The sequence below is a fragment of the Xylocopa sonorina genome, chromosome 7 (assembly GCF_050948175.1).
Source record: "Xylocopa sonorina isolate GNS202 chromosome 7, iyXylSono1_principal, whole genome shotgun sequence".
Lineage (NCBI taxonomy): Eukaryota > Metazoa > Arthropoda > Insecta > Hymenoptera > Apidae > Xylocopa > Xylocopa sonorina.
This window is the reverse complement of record NC_135199.1, coordinates 8,765,118-8,787,006: the sequence shown is the minus strand read 5'-3', so window position 1 is coordinate 8,787,006 and position 21,889 is coordinate 8,765,118. Positions and strand designations below refer to the sequence as shown.

The following is a 21,889-nucleotide window of genomic DNA, read 5'->3' as shown; positions in this document are numbered from 1 at the left end:
CACAAATTCATCTAAATGCCAGTGACGAACGTTCGATGAAACGTACGTCTTCCATAATCGCAGCGAAAAGATAAATATCTCAAGTACACGGTTCAATTAAAATCCCCGATAGCCAGAGATTCGCGGTCTGCTCATCGCCCACGCTACCACTCGCCCCCATTTCCCCGTTTCTAACCCGAAAGAAGCGAGCATCACGTGATATCTTCCGATCGGGCCGCGACGTGTTAAAAAACCCACCCCAGCCCACCGCCCCGTGTGCCAGATTTCCATTCACTCCGTTTCCCTCGACGATTTCAAGCAAAACGGGACGGGGATGAAAAGAGAAAGAGAGAGAGAGAAGAAGATCGAGCGTCAGAACGCACCCTCCTACCCTTCTCGAACCACCCCTTCTGGTCCTCTTTCGTTTGTTCCTTTCTACTCGTGAACCGGGACGCGAGAGCACCCTCGAAGCGACCACGCTATTTCCGATACGGCCTGCCCGCGCGTGTCACCGTGGATTAACAATTCAGCCTAGTGACACGTGCATGACCTATCGGCTTCCGGCGACGCTGACTCCGGTGCCACGTACGCGCCGCTACCCACGGACGCGTTGTTAATTAATTTCCCAAGTAGCGCCCAGCCGCGGAAAACGTGTCGCGAGAGAGGAGAGGGAGGGGGTGAGCTTCTCGAGGAATCCTCGAGGCCACGACGACCGCGGTTTGATCTTCGTGGTCGATGAACCGTCTGAGGTAGGCCGCTTCCGGTTCTTCAGAAGGGTTCGCGCTCAATTCGCGTGTTTTCTCCGCGTTTCCTCCGGGTTTTTGCTGGTCGAAGAGTGGAGCGTATCGATTTCTGAGAACCTTGCGAAGCGTGTACGAAGTGCATTAGTTTTTCGAGCACTCGTGATGAAAGTTTCAAGGGTTTGGGGGGTGAAGCGGCGTCGTGGAATGTGTTAACGCTCGCGGAGGGACTTTTGAACATTTTCGTTTCGTTCTGAAAAATTTCTGAAGGGGTTCGGCGTAGATGTCACCGCGGAAGATCAAAAGGTACACCGTGAGGGACTCCGCGTGCAACCGCGCGCTCCTAACGACCAGGCGAGATCAAAAGGGGAATCAGGAGTAGAAAATTTGCAAGTCAAAGCTCTCTACGAGCGTCGAAAACTGGAGGAAGATTTCGCGCGTTTAGAAATGTTTGCCATTTTGCGATGTACGCGACACTCACTCCGTCATCTGCAAAGGTAGTTATCGATACGTACCACTCATTTCAAAAATTGAAACGTTCTAAGCGTTTCATCTAAAGTATCTTCAGATAAACCAAGTATTTTTGTATTTCTTAGTCAACGTAGATTGTCGCGCGTACAAAATCTCCAAAAGTCGAACTCTTTTTCATTACTTAAAAAAAATTAAATTTCTGGTCCCGACCAGAGAAAGAACAAAGAATATTTTCTATCCGGATAAGTACGGTACACGGTAGAGTTTCGTAAAGAACGTCCCGATTCTCGCTGGTCGACCTTCCAGCAGAGGCTTCCACAGGGAGTCCCCAGGCCGCAGGGGCGGTCGACGGAAACAAAGTAAATGAAATCGAAAATCCGTATAGGGGTTGCACGTGCATCTGCAATGCGGCCTGCAGCTTGGCAAGAGTCGAACCCCATCTGAATCGAACGTCCACCCTCCGCCATCGACCCCTTACCTCGTTCTCCGCCCCGTCTCGTTGCCTCACGACGAGGAAAAAAGTATAATTATCGGACAGATCGTAAGATTGCGGGGTGGAAATTGGTCGAGCGGCGGCAGCAAGCTTCCAAACCGAGAGAAATTGATGTTTCCACGTTCGAAACACTTTGGATCGCGGATACACGGAAGCGATACGAAGGTTTGTGATTTCTGGCAATGGAACCGCCTAGATGCGATTTATCTTGTCGCGTATAACGTCGTTAAGCGGTTTCTGTGTATTTATGATCCGCGAACCTTTTGTATTTTCTCCTCTCTATCGTTGCCTCCATTTTTCGCGTCCCTCTTTACGTCTGCCAGTTCTTTGCTTCCCTTTCTTCGTGCCATCCCGACGTTTTTGTAGCTTATACGCGACTTTTTTGCAACACGCGTGGTTTTTCCCTTCACCGCTATTTCTTTGTGGATCCACCTTTGCATCTTTTAATCATTTCTACTTTGTTAGTCCGCTGTTCTGCGTTTCCTTTATCTCTTCCGTCACGTCTGTTCCCTTTGTAATAATTTGCGGTTCGTGATTCCTCGTCTCGCTCTCTGCCAGCTTCTGCTTTACATCTCTTCCGTTTATCTCAGTTTTCCACCGTTGCACGCAGTTAATTCTGCACGCGGACAGAACAACAAACGAGAGCGTGCAGGAAGTAGCAGTTTCAGACATTTACATATTGTTACGAGCACCGGTCTTCCTTGAAAACGGAAAGTTTAATTAAGCCATACACGCGTTCGAACGAGACGCGACCGCTAACGAAGCGACCGATCGAACGTTCTCCGTCTTCGCTCGACGCACGTTTACTCGCGTGCTCCTCCCTTTCTTTTTCGCGTACACCTCGCCAATTATTGATAGCACCTAACGGTACTGGCGTGACTCATTTTCGACGAGATTAAACACCGTGAATTACGATACACCCGATGTGATTCACGTTCCTGGACAAACAGATTTTTATCGAGTTGTTTCCCCGAACTAATCCCCTGTGCATGCCATTCGTGAACCTTGCTCGATGAATTAAGCCGCGTAACACGTGAGAATTTTTACTGGCACGAACATCACTGAAACGAATGTTTAAGTGGAGCAATTTTAACCCTTTTGGAATTGTAAAATTCGTGGAGGTATGGGATCAGACTTGATACGCGAACCCCTTTACGTGCTCGCGTGCGATCGCTCGCGCACGCTACGAAACCATATCAATCAGGGTGGGGCTTCTAATGCGCGACGAACTGTTTTTTTTATTGAAACCAGAACAGATACCGACGTTTCCTCCACCAGATTTTATAGGAATGATTCTCTCTACTTTTCAAAAAATATGTCTTTCGATTTATTTTACGTAGAATAAGTTTTTAAAAGGGAAGAGAGCAAGAGTTTTTCTTTTCTAAAGATTCTTTTTTCCGGTTTTGATTAAAATTCCTCGATTTGTTAGACGTCCCACGGAGGAAGCTAAGAGTAGCTCCACGAGTTCCACGGACGGTCTCTTAATTCGCAATTGCACAAGCCTTTCATTGACCGAGTCAAGTGAATGACTCACCGTGGTCTTCGAGGTATTAATTAATCACGCTACTTCTCGCCCGGCGCTTCTGCCCACTCCTTACTTTCTGGCGTTAGGCCAGACGGACGTGCCTCGCGGATGCTTATCTTATTTAATTACGCGACAGTCGACCGTCGAAATTACCAAACGACTTATCCATCCAGTCCAATACGATTCTTTTCATATAACAACGTCGATCAAAATTCAAAGCCAGATCGAACGAGCATTCGAATAAGAACCAGATCTCATCAATTCCATCGAAACGAAAACGCGTTAACCACCCAATTCGAAGACTGCTCGATATAACAGATCTAACGAGCAACCAAAAGAGCCTCTTTAAAATACGCAGCTCTTCCTGAACGCGTGCTCCGCGAGCGGATTCCCCCAGACATCGCGGCAAGGAAATATGCCCGCGGATTCTAGGAGCACCGTTTACCAGGAGGAACACCGTGTCATAGCCGTAGATATATTGCCCGGAAGAATTCAAGGCTGCGCCCGGTTTATTGCCTTAATATTAAACTTGGCCCTTTTATCTTCTTCCTCTTGGCCGCAGCCAGAGCAGAAATAAGTAGGAGGTAAGAGGGAGAGAGGGAGAGAGAGAGAGAGCTCCTTCCACACCGGTTTCTCACCATACACCTGAAAATCTTTACCAGCCGCGCGAAAGCCACTCCAAAGATTTACAACTTGCACGCAACGGGCGCAACCTCTCCAAAGAGGAGAGTATTACCGCGGCGAGTACCCAGCCTGGGGAAATATTCGACTTTATTCGAAAATTATGCGAGAACTTCGCCTCCGTCACGAACCACCCCCGCATCAACCCCTGCGCGGGAGTTCGCGCGTTCCTTCCACGGGGTTGATGTACGCGTGCGAGTTGATCTCCGCCGGTAGGAATCTCTGTCATCTGGCATTAACGTAATTCGTCGTATAATTCGGAGCTGGGTACGGGTCCGCGTGGCCGGCACGTTACAAAGCTAATGGGTTATTCCCCTCGTCATCGTGAAGGCGTGCCACGCGTGCACACCGCCAGTCCCTGTTGCCAGGCTTCGTAAACACCGTCCCGCTATTAGGACGCAGAAGTTTAAGGGAGACGGGCTAAATTGGTCCGCGAATTGTCCCTGGATGGACGCTCTGGAATCTGGCCCGTTAAAACGGGGACTGAAATTTGTTCCACGGCGTTCTCTTTACGCGAGAGAAGCTTCGCGTATCTCTAATGACCTCTGCTCCTTGTATTCGAATGCGTTGCAGTGGTTTTATGATTGATTAAGAAAAGAAGAGGTTGGGAGTTAAAGGGCTGATGCAAACGATGGACGCGATTAAACGTTGAACGACCTCCGCGTTGAGGAAGGGGTGCGACGCGAGTACCGTTTGGGACACGGATAAAACGTAGAATGCGATTATGCAAAGGGTCGCGTGCCAGCCGAAAATCAACGGAAATTGTTTGCGCGTATCAACCAATCGGTTGTAGCCGGAACCACGGTGATCGAAGGGCAGCTGTTGACTATTGGCGCAACTGGTAACTAGTCAATTTGCTACGTCGCTCAGACATCTGATTACCGGCAGTAATTAGCGGTGGACTAGTGTACCATCCCCTGTTGACCGTCAGCGAACGAATAAACTTTGTCTCGCGTTACGCATAAATATGAACGATACGGTCGTAACTTTGGACGCTGGATACGAGTGCGTGTCGTCGACAAGGGAGTTTGTTTCGCTGAGCACCGCTCTGGCGATTCCTCGAGTATTTCCACTGACCTAGTCCATAATCGAAGTCGTTTCTCTTAATTAGCGGTTAACCGGCCAAGGCGGTGTTCCTGGTTAACTCTTTCTGAAATTTTTCCGCGTTTCCTACCCGGAACGAATCGCCTTTTTACGACGACTCCGCATTTAGGTACGGTGGGCGACTATCGCGGCCGATAGGAGGGTGGATTTACGTGTTCGACCGTCTCGAAAGCTTTACTCGGATTTGTTGTGGGATTTACCCGGGAAACGACTCTGTCCCGTCGTACGTTCTCGAGAAGAAAAGTCTCTCTACCATTCCAGGCGTTCGGAAGCAAGGATAATAGCATGCATTTCTTTCTAACGACGGAAGATCATCTCAAAATCATTCTCAGACGGTAATTTATGTCTGACCAGTGTCGCGACATAGTCTGGATCTATTGGTGCTCGTAGAAATTGATGTAGCTTCAAATGAACGAATCTTGAATGAAATCTGTTTGCTAACTTCGAGAAATTAAAGAAATAATTTTTCTCATTGCGAACTGGGAACTTTGAACGATTTTTAAGATCGACGTATGAGGGACGTGGGTTCCAGGAACCTTCTCCGTAGGATTTGCCGCGATTGCTCTGGACTTAAGCAAGGTTCCACCACGGTTTATCTAACGGCGGACTTTTCGACCTCTTTTCTTTCTTTGTCCCCCTGTATCGCTCTCGATCGTGTCACACTGGCTGGAATTGAGAAATAACGATCACGACGGTTGTATGCAAATAGCAGGGGCGGTGGTGTAGAGTGCGTTTCGTGCACCGCCAACCGGTTCGGTACGGCGCAGCGTATATGGAACGGCGGAAACATTATCGCGTCGTGTTTTTCGAGAAAAACGCGCGATAGTTCGCCACGGGGATATTAATAATAAACGTTATTGAATATAAAGCGATCGGTTTAGTTTACGATCGTGGTAAATCGTTATCGGCTAGTCGAGCTGCCGTGAAAATTATGAATTTCAGCGAATTTAAAACTCTTCTCTTTATCAGTTAATTTCTGAAGGAGCAGAGAGAAACGGGGAGAGCGAGAGAGAGAGAGAGAGAGTAATGCCAGCAATTATCCAAGATATATTTATTAAAACGCACGAACTCGCGTCGAAGAAAATCGCTCTGCGTGGAAAATTTAGCGGAATCGATTGCGCGCAGCCGAGAAAATGTTTCTAAGAAACCGCGTTTCCATCGAACAAAGCCTGTTCCCGTGATTACCGCGTTATTAGAGCTGGGTATAAATCGACGGTTGCGTTAATGGGTACACGACCGTCGAGTGTGCGTCGTGGGGCACGCTCACGCTAGAGAGCGAACCTCTTCAATGAAATTCTATTAAAACGTAACGAGGCATCCCAGATTTCGCGGTCAGATTAAATCCACTGTTAGTCTTATCGCGCATAGTCCGCTCAGGCTAGTTAATTCACCGTTATCAACGTTCATCTATTGGCTCTTAATTAAAACCACCGGCCAACCAAGTTATTAATAACCCGGTTGCGTAATATAAGAATAACGGAAATTCGGTTACTTTCTCCTGGGAATTGAATAGAACGAAAATCTGGTTGGTTTCTATTTGCGTCAGCTACCCTCCGCGAATATACGTTATTCATATAATATGCAATACATCAGGATTAATTATAATTATTACATTCAGCGTTGTCGACCGGACGTAACGCAAACCAAATAAATTTTCCGCGTTCAGATGAGAATTTCAATTAAATTCAAAGGGGTGTACGAGAGGGAATTTCCGAATATCGCGGACGAACGTGTCGTTGGTGGAAAGTCGATGGGTTACTTTAATGAAACACGATAGTCTACAAGCACGTATCGATTAAACGTTCCCTTGGTCCGACGTATATTAAAATAGAGCGTTGCGAACAAGTCGAACAGATAGCAGACAGGAATAGGCAATGCGAGATGCAATATGCAACGATCATGCTCGTTCTGGGCCATTAACAAAAATTAAGCTCCTCTATTTCGCTGAAATCGTCCGAGTATTTCGTGAACCGGGTCCATTCGCATTCCGTTTCTTCCGTACGAATGGTCCCGTGGTCTCGTTAAAACAGCGCCAATCTGGTTGCTCAACCGGCAAACGCGTTACAACAAATCAATTACATTGCCACGGTAACGTCTGGCACGCTGCGATTAAATGGCACAATTATCGCGCGATTTAATTTCATTTCCACGCGTGCAATTTCGCTAATTTTTACCCTACCCGTTCGATCGCGCAGGATCATCCACGTTACCGTTCGAAACTCTCTTACTTTCGTTATTTCGAGACTGTAGCCGAGCTTGGTCGTTGAAAATTTCCACTGGCGCGATATTTATCCACGCGGTGCAACCAGCGGGGCCCGATACCAGTTCGCGTTCCGCTAACAACCCGGAATTAATGCGCGGCGGCGCGGTGCCTATGAAATAACGCGTATTAAATAACCCCCGGACAAATTGAACACCGGCGACAGATCGTTAACTCGGGGCGCCAGGAGCGTCGAATAATTTCCATGCCCTCTTATAATTGCCGGGACACCGCGGTGTCCACCGCCGCCGCCGCTTTATTTCACCCCGCCCCTCTCGCCTTCTCGCCACCCCCGTTCCACCTGATAAATTAATAATTAATAGGTAAACACCGGGTGAACGCCGATTACGTCCTATAACCGTGCCGGACCGGTTCGACCTGCTAATGTAACAGGCTGTCGATAATTTAATCGTCCACACCGCCGCGAGATATCTGTATTGTGTGCTCTTCCTTTTGTCGCTGGGACCACTCTGGTGGTCGAGCCTGCGAACGCGATTTTCAGTCGTAACGCGTATATTTAGATCTTCTGATATAGAAATTTGTTTGCGAGTTAGTGGGATTAGACGATTGGGCACTCTTTGTCGTGGTAGCAAAGTTAATCGTGAGTTGGGGTTTCTTTTCGTTGCTGTGCTCACCCTGGTGATCGAGAGTAAATGGTGAGAGTAGAAGCTGGATACTCTTAGCCGTGGTAGCAAAGTTAATGGTGAGCTGGGGGTTGTCGTCGTTTCGCGCGAGGAAACGAGAGAAACCGGATCGTTAGCGGAATTAGACGGGGTGCAAACAGAGCGCGGAGGGCGGTGCATTGGGAATGCGTCGCTCGCGTGCAGTGTAGTCTCGCAGCGGCGACAATCGTTAAGCATTCGAGAGCGAGCCGTGCGTGACCGGATCGGGAATTCCGTGGATGGAGTCGGACGGCGCACTCGCTTACGCGATTATTTCGGGGCACGTACGCCCGTTGGACTTTTAGCCGCGGCTTGGAAACGTCGAAGAATGTTTTGAAGTCGAGGGGGGCCGCGGGAAAACACGACCGTGCCGCGCGCCATTCGTTATGGCTCTGGCGTCTGTTAAAAAGGCGACCTTCTCGTGCCTGAAACGTGGTCCACGATCACCGTGTACGAATTCAGCGGAGACGACTGTGCTTCTTATGGAACTTGTACTCGAGCAATTCTATCACATATTTCTTTTAATCGAAATGGTATCACGTTTCGATCCCCTACTTCGAGCTGAGATGCACTTATCGCGAATGCAAGTTCTTAAAAGCTGTTGTTACACAATTAATTAAGATTCCACGTGAATGTTCGTCGACACGGATCCTCAACCACCCCTGAGGAACCATCTACGGAAGGTAAACCTGGCCAATAATTCCAGCCATTATCCACAGCACGGAGAAAAAAAGTCAATAAACGAAAGACACCGGAGCGACACGCGTCCTCCAACCCTCTGTAAAAAGAATCTCTTTGTCTCAACCGGACCGATATTGAAATTCCTCGAGTTCGCCGGTATTCGCCGGCGAAACGTCTTCCGCGTCTGCGAGCATCTCATCCCTCGTTCGAGCCGCGAGGACCAAGGGCGTCCCGTCGCCCAGCCCTCTCGGCATTTTTCCAGCTTCCTGGCCCGTGCAATTAGCCGGTCAACCCGTCGCTCGGACTAATTGATTCGTCGGCCTGGTAATCCTCGCCAAGGCCGTAGCGAGAGCACCGTGAGACTTTAATCATTCCTCTTCCCCGGCCAACTTCAGCCGCAATTTCCGACGCTGCCCAAGGGGGCGAAGAAGTAGTTGGCGGCGGGAGAGGGTCGGTCGCCACGGCGCTGGCCGATATTAACTTAAGACGACGGACTTCCGTTCGCCACTGGCGGAGATTAACGCGGCGACCACAATTTCGGTAATTAATATTCGCGCGTCGCCGCGTAAATTCGACGTTTTAGAACTCTTGGATGGCTACTAGGGGCGGGGTTGTCCCCGCGTACTTTGTCTTTCGTTTGTCCCTCGGTTTTTGCTCGGATCCTACGCCTCGGACGATGGAGCGAGATGGGAGCAGGGGCGAAAGTTTTTCTTAACCCTTCTGTGGACGGTTAGTGGTGGTGGTTTTTTTTTTTGTTTCCGCGGGATGAGACGGTGGCTAACGGGATTTATCGTCGAGACCAGTGACTCTCACATTTATCTCGCAAGCGAGATATACTTGGTGTACAGGATATTTTGTAGTTTTTCAAAATATTGATTAAATTCACGAGGAGGTGCATATTTCTAGTATATCACTCCTCTCCAATTATACGAAAGAAGTTAAATCTCAGGAATCTGTACAATTACTGTTTTCTCGGTATAGCTCGCAGTCCCGCCGCAGTACAATTTTTTTACGTCTTCCCGAAAAGTGCATGGAACGCAATTCATGGAGCATTTAACTGTCTCGAAAGAAAAAAAAAGGGGCAACGAAATTCATCGATCAACTCGAAACGATTCGGGCGAGCGCCATTCCTCACGATTCGCGGTGCACGACGTTCTCCCGGTTCCAAAGCCGCTTTCGAAATGCCCCCAAGGTGTCTTAATTGCTCGTCACCGGGCAGACATGGCCAATTAGTCGTGCGCGCCAATTAGACAGTCGAAACAAGAAACCCCGTACACGGTTATCGCCGGCCGGATCGGTTCGAAGCAATTTTCGCGTCCCTTAAACGGGCCGCCGATTCGACGTAATTAATTACGATCGACACGCAATCCCCGCGACAGATCGCGGCCGCGTCGAACGCATCCTGTCCCTGCCGCCCCCTTGTAACGCCGTGATAATTTATTCGCCGCCATTAGCCACGGCCCTCGGCGGTGGTGGTTCGGTAAATGAGCTTTCACGTCGCGGGATGGCTCTTGTCTTTCGCCTCGGCTGTCTGCCCTTTTGCGAGGCACTGTCGGAATCCTCTGGCGGCCTCTTCCCGCGAAATGGACATTATTAGTTTTGATGTAGAGCTGAAAGAGCGCGCGGCGGGCTATGACGTTGGATGAAGTACCGATGGGCTGGATCCTCGCGATCCTCTCGTTCGAGGTTTAAGTAGCCTGGTTAAATTCACCGCCATTTGCGGGACTGGGCTTTGAAAGTTCCGTATCGAGCGTTTCATCGCGAAATTTTGTGGAAATTGCAAAAATTTAGGGGATTATATATCGTCACGCTTATCGATCGAAGTTTATTAACGAGATACGTCTGACGCCTGTACGCGCAGCGTCGAGCAGAGAGGGTGGTCGACGAAGGGTGGCGAGTTAAGACGTTCTCGCGCACGCAGACTAATTACCAATTATTCGGCGAGTCAATGAACGTCCTTAATAGAAGCGCTAGGTAAATCTAGAGGCTGGAACGAGCTCGAAGCCACCCTCTCGGCCACCTTACGCTAAACGCCCTCGCTGTTAATGTACGAATCCACTTAGGCGCGCCCTTCCACGTCTGATTAGATTAATTTTAAGAAGCCTTCCCAGAGCCTTGCCGGCTGGCTGCTTCCTCGCGCTATTGCGTTCGATGCTGCGCTTTTCGCAGGCCTCGCAGTCAACTCTTTTACACTCAACACCCTGACGTTACGTGCAAATGGGCTGAGAACAACATCTAGCGTAATTGTGTAAGAATGAATGAAAATCTTTCGTAAAACTTTCATAAAACTCTGTACACAAAGCAAGAGAGAGTTCGATCGAGGGATCCAGTCACGTATCAAAAATTGATTCCGCTGGGAAAATAGAAGCTTGACGGCAGCTGGTGGGACGAATCGCGACGGGCGGGGAGTCTTTATGGCTGGCGCCAATTTCCCTAAGAAAGCGGGCCGCGGTAAATGGTAAATGGCGGACACGTGGGTCGAGCGGTGGAACGTGCCACGTAACGACAAGATATCTCGACGCCCACCGTGTCCGGATTGAAATTGCCCGGCGTGCAACCTGCACGGCCACCGATATGCAGGTACCAGGCGTTTTGTCGCCGCCCGCGTACACCGTGTAACCGTAGAACGTAACCGTGCCTTCTTTTTTCTGCTCGCGTTGCAACCACTTGCATTCGACCCTCTCTACTTGGCTAAGATCGTAACCGCGCGGGAAGAATAACGACGACCATGGTAATAATCGTAAAAATCTGGATCACGTCTGAGGGTAAGAATTCTGTTTTTAAGGGTTGAAAAAGTCGAGTCGATTATTTTTAGATTGTTTAAAAAATAACGTGCAGGTGGTTCGAGCAAGAGCGGACGGTAAGATACACACGGTGGTATCCGCGCACTGATTAAATTCCGTGTCATTTTATTACAGCACTTTTACCAGCACGGTGTACTAAAGGGAAAATTCCCTTACACGCTGCAATCAGGGCGAAATTCCGCTATATATTACGTTCGAGGTAAAAATTCTACTACGTGCTAAAGCTGAACGTGAAAAATTCCATTACACGTCGCATTCGGGGCAAAAATTCTGTTACGTGCCGCCGCGGGAAGTGGAAAATTTCCCTGTATACCAGCCGCGAAGTAAAAATCCCTTTATACGTCCCAGTCCCCGGGAAAATCCTCTATACGTTATAAGCCTGCGCGCAGGACACGCCTGCAACTTGCATCGGGGATCAAAAAATCTTCGATAATTCCCATCACCTACGACAAACCCTTCGACACCTCCGCTAACTCCTTCACGGGTTACAAATTCGAATCGCACGAGCTAAAAAATTCTTCTCTGCCCTCGAAACTTAAACAGATATTCCATCTACGAGCATTTCACATTTCTCTTCGCTGAATTACTCTCGAGATCAAATAACAACGCAGAGAATTTTCATTTTACACTCCTCCTTCCATGTTACGGAACAATCGTGCCGATTGTCAGAGACATTCCGATGTTACAAGCGACACGTTCGCACACGATAAACATGTCACGGCGCATAATCGTTAGCGGCTCGTTCACCGTGCGCCTAAACGATTATCACGGCACACGACGCGGGGCTGTTTCGAGCGAGCGCGCTCCAATTTACTCGTAACAATCGGTGAAATTGATTTAGACAGTTCGACCGTGCCGTGTCTCGACCGATCGGCCCCGCGTAGGACGTACCGGGTATATCGGCCGAGTCGATCTGCTCGACGGACGCGGGTAACTTTCCGTCTGCCCCGTAATAATCGCTGGTACTATACGTCTATGCATTTCCATAGTAATTTCTCTCGGCTGCGATAACCGCTGCGCCCGCTTACACGTTCTACACTTGCCACAGCGAATTCCTGTTGGATATTGCCGGTACGAATCGCGATTCAGCCTCGCGCGCATACACAGGGCGGTCTAATTAGAACTCCGGTTAATTTCATCTTTTCGAATGAACCTCGCAATTGTTTCAGTTCAATCATTTAGTACAGTAAAAGAAAAATCTCTCGTTTTCAAGGTATGCGTTATGGTGGATGTTAGGTTTCTCGTCAAATAATTCGACAAATTTGTCGTTGCTCTGAGAAAGTATTTTTAATAAAAATTGTTCTATCTATGATGAGAATTCTTTTGTACATCGAGTACTTTTTTGATTGGAAGTGTTAGGATTAGTTCGAGTAAGAGTTGTGCTATTTCCACGAGGCCACCCCGTAGACAGAGTCGCTCGTGTCCACGATTTTTCGACGCTGCCAGTTCCCACTGCTGGATAGAGATAAACAGAATATTTTCGCCTCGCTTGATTGCCTGGCCGAGTCAGGTGAACGGACTCTCTGAATTAATTGGTCCGTGAACACCGTGGCCGTCGCGTTTGGCGATCCGTTTTTAGGGCTGCCGTCTGTAACGGTTCTGCATCTTGCCTGGCTTTTAACCCGTTCGACACGCCTCGTCGTTCTGCGGTCGTTTCGATCGCGGTTCCGGAGGAATCGCCGCCATTTGCGGTACCAATTCGCGAAGGCGCTGATGGTGGGCCGCGTCTCACCGCGATTGCATATTTCATTTCTGCGGTCGTGTCTTCAGTCGAACTTGAAGCCGCCTTGGGAATCGACTCTGAATTATGCCAGCGGTTGCAGTAACTGAGCGAGTGGTAATTCTTCGTTCGAATCGCTAACCCCTTCCTCATCTCCGCGAATTAAAACACCAGTACAGACATTCCTGAATGGCTACCCCCATTAACAAAAGAAGGAGATAACCAAATTGCTTCCACGTACGAGGTATCCTCGATTTGTCTCGCGTATCAATGCCATCCAGCCCTTGGTATTAAAGTTTACCGCTCGAAGGGCTCGCAGGAAACTCATTTCCACCCGCTGTCCTTACTCGACGCAACGAATTACTCGCCAACCCCTTCAGTCCTGCTAAAAAACCGTCTGAATGCCCTCGAAGAGGACCAACGCGAAGAAGCAACGGAAGTCGAGCCGTTCTCGCATCCCTCTCCCTCTACCTCGTGCGTGTGATTCCGCGCAGGCAACCACCGTGGACCTTTTCACGCCACCCCGTCTTCTCGTCCCTTCGAATTAGTATACCATTATGCGTCGCACGAAGAGGCAGAACGGTGGCGCAGTTGCACAGAATAAACACCCTCCGTCTCCTCCGTTCCTCTCACGAGCCCTTTCGCCACGGTGCTCGCAAGCTGGGCACTTTATAAATCAGATACCATCCCCGTCCTCTGTTCGCCACCAGGAGACGCGGAGAGGGTGAGGCGAATTGCGATTCGTGGCGCGAGCGTACCGAATTACACGGCGATTCATCCTCGTCGCGTTTTAACGACGACGACTCGGGGTAAAATGGCCACTAATTACGGAATTGCTGGCGACATTCCCGGTTATTATGCGCCGTCCACCGTGGAGGATCGCGGGACAGGGGCGGGACGTATGTAAGACGATTGTTCGAGGACCCAACGAGGGGGGTTCGAACACCCCGCTGGGTTTAATTATGCCGCGCTATTTGTGCTTCCCTCGTGGCGATAATACCGGAACCCCTGAATGACTGCACTGGATCTGTGCAGTTGTTAAGGTGTCTCTGTACTGTCGTGAATCAAACTGGCAAGGAAAGAAATTCAGAAGACGATTCTGAATTTCTATACGACTGCTGTCGATCTTGATCGCTTTTGTAACGTAGGTACAACAAACACACGCCAATAAGAAATTTTCTCGACCAAATGTAAAGTCCCCAAGGAACGAAGCTCCAAACGCATCGATGCGATCCGAAAGAAAGGACGGTCGTAAAAGCCACTTAATACTCGATCGTAAAACAGCGAGTATCCAAGGTCGAAGATCATCCCGTCGATACCTTTCCACGCGTCCTATCCACACGTGGTGGCGAACTATAAACCAGCCAGCCTCGAATTCCATCCGAGGGCTGATCCTCCTCGAGTCATGCGCGGTTACAAGGCGTGCATTAAACGCTGCTGGCGGAGTATTCTTGTTATTCTCGGCGAACGCGCGGCGCACACGACCCGTGCCGGTATCGATCGCTTCTTGACACAAATATGGAATTCCCATTATACGCGGGGGCTTATCCGAGCCAGGGAGCCGATAAAAGAAACCAGTGGAAAACTATTCGCGGTACGACGATGGAGCTTCGTTTCACCGGCTTGCGACAACGACGCTTACGTCCGATACGCAAAGTGCATTTCGCTGCGAAGTTTCACCGGGCTAATGAGTACCATTTCCCACCCCTACCCAGCCCAGCTGTTTCCTTCGCTCGTGCACCCTCTTCGTTCCACTTTGACTTCAGCCGCGCTTTCTCGCGCGCGCGACCCGCGTTGCTTCTGTGTTTCCTTTACTCGTCATCGCCGTCCTGTTAATTAAGCGGCATAGACGCGTAAAGGGCGCAGCCGTGAAACCAACCTGGCTATTTTCGCCTTTGATCTGCCCCGAGTGTAATTGAATTTTTTTTCACCGCTCCTTCCTTTCGCGTTCGTATCTCTTGCCCTTTTTAAACATCGAACGGAGCCGGAACGGACGGGCGTCTATCGCGCGCGAGCCACTCGCGAGACACCGCTTCCGGCCGATGATTTCATCCGCCACGGAGTTGCGCGACTCGCGCTGGTATGGAGCCGGATTTTTACTACCCTCTTTTACGAGCTCCTCGGAATACTCCGCGCTCCTTAGACCGACGCTTCGCTCGGTGGTTCCGGGTCTTTATGGCGTTCGAAAATATTTGGGGAACTGTACGGTGCCTCGTTCTTTTGTAATTGTTTCAGGCTAAAGAGGGGTTCCGTGGAATTTGCTGGGTAAAAAGTACTGTTACTGCGCGATTAATGTTTCAGAAGTTTTATTAGCACTCTCTTACAATTTATATTTAATTATATCAAATATCCCAATTCTAACACAATATCAATATTGTTCGTGTCTATCGAATATTGTGGATGCTTTTAAAATGATTTGCAGTGACTTCAACTGAAATTTTGAGGTACTCAGTTATTCCAATAAATGAAACGACTGTAAAATTCCAACTCCTGGTACTACGTAGTACTTTTTCTTCCCTGCGAGGCCAGTTTAACTAACAAAGACCAATCTCCCCGCTTAATCAAATCAAACTAATTAACCGCGTCCCGCGGCACCGGAACTTAATCATCGAACGCCATAAGCACCGCGTTCATTATACCGGGACATACCTTAGAGCCGAGGCTACTTCCGCCAGCACCTCCTCCACCAGCTGATTTAATTCCGTTCCGGGCCGAAATTACATCGGTATTTTACGCGGAACAGGAAGCGCGTGTTCCATCCATCCAGAGCACGGGTACACCCGGCCACTTTGTAGGCGAACGCCCAACCTAGCCGTGGGGGCTGGCGATGAAACACGAGTCGCGGTGAATTACAACGCTATCCCGGGTATAGAAGCCAGCCTGTGATACATATTGGTCCACGGAGCCTGGGCACGAACGTGCAAGTTCTCCTTCTCTCTTCCTCTGAGCGGACCTACGGCGTTAGAGTTACGAGGGACATGGAAGGGTACCCTTTCCGGGAGATACCAGGACCTTGCAAAGCCCCTTTATTTATTAAGTGGACTTCAAAGAACCGGAAGTGAGCCACGGTGGGATCTTGGGACACGATACTACGGGCGGATGGTTTCGTCTTTGGATTTCCGGGTGCGATATGCTTCCTTTTCTTCTTCTTCTGTTTTTAATAATATTTTGTATCCATTTTTGTCGCGTGAATTGTAAACGAGAATTTCTTTGGCGAAGAGAAAAGAAGTCTGAGAACGTGATCTTGAGATGTGACTGAGACGCGATATCGAGAAGGGGTGGGATGGAGAAGAAGATGGAACGAGGAGAGTCCAAGGCGAGTAGTTAACCGCGCGAAGAGCGGCTTAATCTGACCACCGGGCTGTTTCATTAGCGGTCGCGTCGTTGTTAATCCCAGCCGACGTTTGGAAGGGGTGGGTCGCAGCCGACGGCGGAGATTCAGTGCCCCGCGCAGGAAGAACGAACAGGGGGTGAGAAACGTACGGCGTATCGCGCGACTCACCGTGGAACAAAGCTTCCTCTGTATCAGTTTGCGTTACCTGAGATGAAATTGCTCCGTTCGCCTTCTAACCGCCAACCCCCTCGACGCGCTGCACGAAAAACTACGCGGCGCCGGCCATAATTCGCGATGCACCGCGAACTTGCCGCTGCAACTTGGGTTTCTAATTGTCATTGTTAAGGGTAGAGATTCATTCGCGATATTTACGAGGTCCACGCGTACCTCTAATACAACAGCATCGAATGGCGTGGCTCGCTTTCTAAAAAAAGGCAGTTAGAGAGGGTTAATCGACAGACTTCCTTAATCAATGTTAATTCAATATTGATGGACCAGTCTCAGCGAAGTACCGTTGCGATCTAATACAGATTGAAAAAGGGAAAGAACGAAAACGCGTAAAGGGTGAATGCAAACGTGAAAAACTCGAGACGTAAATTTGAAGCCTGGAAGAACCTGTTTGGTGTCCAGATGAATCGATCGAGGGAATAATTTGGAATAACACGAAGGAAAAAGATGATAAACGCGTAACACGTTCAACAAACAGTTCTCCCGGAAAGAGGCTAAAAATAAATAAAGCGGCTCTACCCGTTCCCTCGATTAACGACAGAATGATGGTCACGTACGTGGCAAGTGTTTCGCAGCTGCCCGTTCAGCAGCCGACACAGATTGCGTCTTCGGGGATTAGATCGTCCGGGTGCACCGTCCAAAGTTACTAAAAAGCAATTTTCCTGCCTGTCGGGATCCATCGCGCGCGGTGGCGGACCCAGAGGAGGTTGCAGCCAGGGTGGAGTCTGACCAACCGTGTTTCGCCTAACTTATGCACCGACGAACGAGGCCAGAGACCGCGCGACTGGGCACAGTTTCAAATTCTTGCCACCGTTCCTTGGGGCCGCAATTTAACGAGTCAAGGAAACGACTTGGGAGTTTGTAACAGATGTGCCGTTTACTTTCGACTTCCTCTCTCCCTCCTGCTCCCTCTCGGTTCGCGAGGTTCCTCTCTCGTACAGACATATAGGCGACCATTCGCGATTTTTCTAAGCGTTTCTGCGTTTCATACGAAAGAAAGACACAATTGCGTGGGATCTTTATCTCTTTTCAGCATTTCTCTGTTCTACGTCCCACAGTTCTCCAGCTTCCTCGTTCCTTCGACGATTACATCGATACTCGATCATACTTGAAACGAAACAGGACGAATTTCGAGGATCAACGAAGGCCTCCTTTAAGTCGATCACCGTGTTAATCGAGAATCCAGAGACGGAAAGTTATTAAACTGAGCGAAAGGCGTGGGAGCCTCGCGCGCGGCCCTATTTCACCGTCCACGGGGCGACTGATTGTCCCTTGCGCGACAGATAAACGTGGATTTATCGCGCTAGTTTCCCGCAGGAGAGTTGGATTTGCGGTGGCTCCCACCTATATTATCGGAGCGGGCAGGTCGATCTTTAGTCCGCCGCGCCACCCTCTCGGTTCGCGCGGCACCAGAATTTATCGCCTCGCCCACGCGCGACACTTGGATTTGTGGCTTTCAACGAAACGGTTAGCCCAACCCTCAGCCTCGGTTTTCCTTCGACCAACCCCTCTCTCTTTCCGCACGATCGTTACGGTCCAGGTGATCCTCGTCGCGAGGGGCACCTGCACACGGATTACCGGGAAGAATATGCGGGGGTTGTTAGGTCGGAACGATGCGTACTTTAGATAACGCGGGTACGCGCAGGTAATTCTCGTAAACTGCTGTTGCTTCAAGACGTAATCTCGACATGCAACATTATGCTCGAACACCGCGGCGGTCTTTGAACGATCCGATGTTTCTCGAGCAAACTCCCTTTCCCACCCCCTGACGGGTGGAACGAATATCGTCAACGATGCAACGCAAAACGGTGTATCTCGGTTACTCCTTATTTACCTGAAGATCGCAAAGAATATCTAAACCCACATAAAACAAAAGAACTCCAACCCCAATTCCAAAGCTACGAAATTTCAACGAACGCGACCACCCACTCGTCTCGTAACATCGCGTAGCCAGCGTATCCAGCATCGCATCGCGAAGTTAGAAACTGTGCCGATTCTCGAGCGCATTCATTCGCCCCGGCACGTGTCACGGTACGGACAGCCGAGCAGAATGGGGCAGAGGCGTATTATGCAAGCGGCCAGCCGCGTCTCGTTCATGCAGAACTGCTCCACCCGTGTACGTAGGACGACGGGGGTGCTGGAGAACGCGCCGCGTTCGATACATCGGTAGATGCCGTGCCGTTCGACCCATTTACCAACAATGCCCGACCCGTTTATTATTAGATGCGGAGACTGAGATACCAGCATGTCGAGCGAGCAACCGGAATAAAGACGACACGAGCAGCCGGCCCGTATCGCGTCCTCCGACGTGTACCACTAATACCACTGTCCGCTTGGATCGCGTCTGGACGGACCGATCGCGCGATACACCTCTCTCGCTTGCCGATTTCAATGATTCAGACACAGCTGCCGTCGTGTGCTTCGTCCATAGAAACGATGGATAGAGTCTGTAAGGGTTGTTTCGTCTTCTCCATCGATTCGAGAAGAACTTGAGGACCAGAGAGAATTACAGAGCGTTAACTGTATGTATACGAGAACATGGTTTTTCTATTACGCGAAAAGCTTTGAATCGTATGAAGTTTTTAATAATAATGTTCGTTCAAAGTGGAAGTTTAGTTTGTACAGAGGGAAATGAGAATTAGTGGCTGCGATGGGGGAGTGAAATTGAAATTAAAGCGACGGCGTTGAAATGTTCCGCGCACGGGGCGAGAACGGGTGTCTGGCCGATGAGAGCGCAACCGGAAGAGGGCGCGGGACCGCGCGTCGGTAGATTCGGCCGGGGTGTGTTTACAGAAGACGAGGGAGCGGAATAAGCCGTCGGCAAACACGTAGATTCAGCGAAAAAGTATGTCATAAGCGAAATTCCGTTTGAGTTTGTTAGAGCCGGGCTTTATGGAAGACGGAGACGTCCACGCCCGCGGGATTCTTTAAAATGCGCGCAGCGTTCAGCTACTCACCCTTCGACACGACCGTGCACCTGTTCACCGAGTCGTCTTTTCGATGTTCCTACCACTTCGTCGCGGCTACACTCTTCCGTTATCCGTTCTCTGAAAACAAACGAGAACGTTCAAATGTCGCGTGAACATAATTCGAATCGAAGCATCCAGATTTCCAGATTTCACAAACATTGGTTCGAGGAGACGCTTTTTCGCGCGCAAACGAAGCGGAAATTAAGAGAGAAGAACAAAGCCAACAGAGCGGGGAAAGAAAACTCAATCGCGGCCAAGGAGAATCCGAGTCGTCCTCTCTGCGAAACAATTGCCTCCAATTTCGCCATCGAACGAGTTCACGTCGTCATAGATCACCGGCAGGCGAACGCAATATAGAGGGACCCTGGCCACAGGGTGGCGTTGGTGGAACGCGAGACAGAGGGGTGAAGAAAAAAAAAAGAGAGGATCCTCCTCGGTTGGAATCCTCGCGGGGTCTCTCGCGAGACGTCGATCGTCGCTCGGGTTCAACGAGCTGGCTAATCGAAACCGTTTCCCGACTACTAACCACTTAACTCGAGAGAAAGGTAGCGGAAGAGAGAGAGAGGAAGAGGGAGAGAGAGAAGGGAGCAGACGATGAGGAGACCCATCATCTGCCCTCGTTTCCTTCCCTCGCGCCTCGGCTATTATTCTTCCGACAGGATCGAGTGTCCTCGCGAAAACGTGTTGCGTGCGCTGTTGTTTCAACCCCTTCTCTCTGTACACGTTACGCGACCGGATATGAAAAGTAAATTCGAGGCTGGCTATTTTGATTGTTTCAATTTTGTGGCGTTCATTCGGTTCGAATTGGATAATCGACGAAGCTTTGATCAGAATTTAATGGTCTCTTGGATAACAAATTTCTCGTGCGTCACATTCTCGAGGGTTGTTAATTAAGGAGGCGTCCGGCCGAGGGTGCGTTTGATTCGACGGAAAAAAAAAGAGAAAAAATGGGTCGCTTCCCTCTTCTTTTCGAGGCGGAACTTGGGATTCAGCCGAGCGTGACTGCGAGTGACGGCACGCTTCGACAGGAATCGCATCGAGGTAGACAAGAGCTTTTTACGAGGGACGAAGATGAATTTAATCGAGGTACCAACCCTCCCCCTCCCCACTTTTCCCATCCACCACTTCGTTTCTTCAATTTCCTACGTTCTCAAGAACGCTGGAGGCTCCTAACATAATTGCACGACCCGGAACCAGGTCGAGTGACACTTGTGCCTGTTTTCCTCTTTAATGAATATGTTTCTCGATAAATCGCGCGTTTCTCTTCGAGCATAACGTATTACCCGCGTGTGCACCGTTATAATGTCGCGGCGCTTCTTTCGTTCTTTTAGTTTTCCATCGAACTCTTCGCGCTTACGTGATTCTCCTTGCACGTGGATTAATACATTTTTCTTTTTGTTAAGTGTGATTATATTTTTTATACAGCAATCCTTTCTTGTAAGCGTCACGATTATCATCGGTCGTAATTTTTTATTGCAATATTTATTTGTTAGTAGAAATGATTCATCTTCGCAGTTCAAACATGTATAATCGTATTTGTTAATCGTTATCTGAAAGGCTTGATAAGATATATCGCGACGATCAATCTTCTTGAATAGAGCTGGTGAAGATCGGTAGAAACGTTGAGGAATAATAAGAGATGAAATAATAATAATTCGATCGAACTAATCGAACTCCATCGTCGTTCTGGTAACGTAAAAAAGTGAATAACTTTTTACGAGGATAATAGAGTTATTTCGAGAGAATACGAACGTAGAGGCAAGTGGCTCGTTCATAAAAATGGTCGTCATCGGGCGACACGAACAGCAGGTTCGAAGTGTCGACGAGTCGCGTGATACAATAAGATCGTCTCGCCTGTTTTTTTTCCTTTTTTTTCACACGGCTGATGGATTATTGTGCGAAGTGATGCATTAGCTGGTACCACCTGATACTCGCGCTTACTTATCGCTGTCCGATAAGTCGAGTGAAATATGGGAAAATACGCGTGCAGATAAACTATTCAAGAAATATAGAAATTGCAAACTTCTCTTTGCAATTTAATTTTCACATATTCGCTTTATTATTTAGATTTTGAAGCGTCGAGATTATTTCAATCATCAAATTTCTAAGCACTTAAATTTATTATAGAACTACAAATTTTTAACTCGCCAAATATCAAATTTCTTTCCACGCTCTACTCTCGCAAAGCTTCAAATATTGCTAAACGCCCAATACCAAAAAAGAAGAAGTTAATTAATC

The 21,889-nt window shown here is 49.0% G+C and overlaps 1 protein-coding gene across 6 annotated transcripts in view; it reads right to left on the bottom strand.

The window, feature by feature from the left end:
* Positions 1–21,889, bottom strand: part of LOC143425637 (uncharacterized) — a 121,959-nt gene that overhangs the window by 25,517 nt on the left and 74,553 nt on the right. The window contains exon 1 of one of the 6 annotated variants that reach the window (XM_076898595.1): positions 19,640–19,720. The exons of the other annotated variants lie outside the window; for them this stretch is intronic. The gene's annotated coding sequence lies outside the window, so the exon portion shown is untranslated. Of the gene's footprint in view, positions 1–19,639; positions 19,721–21,889 lie in introns of those variants that run through there. 6 annotated transcript variants of the gene reach the window in all.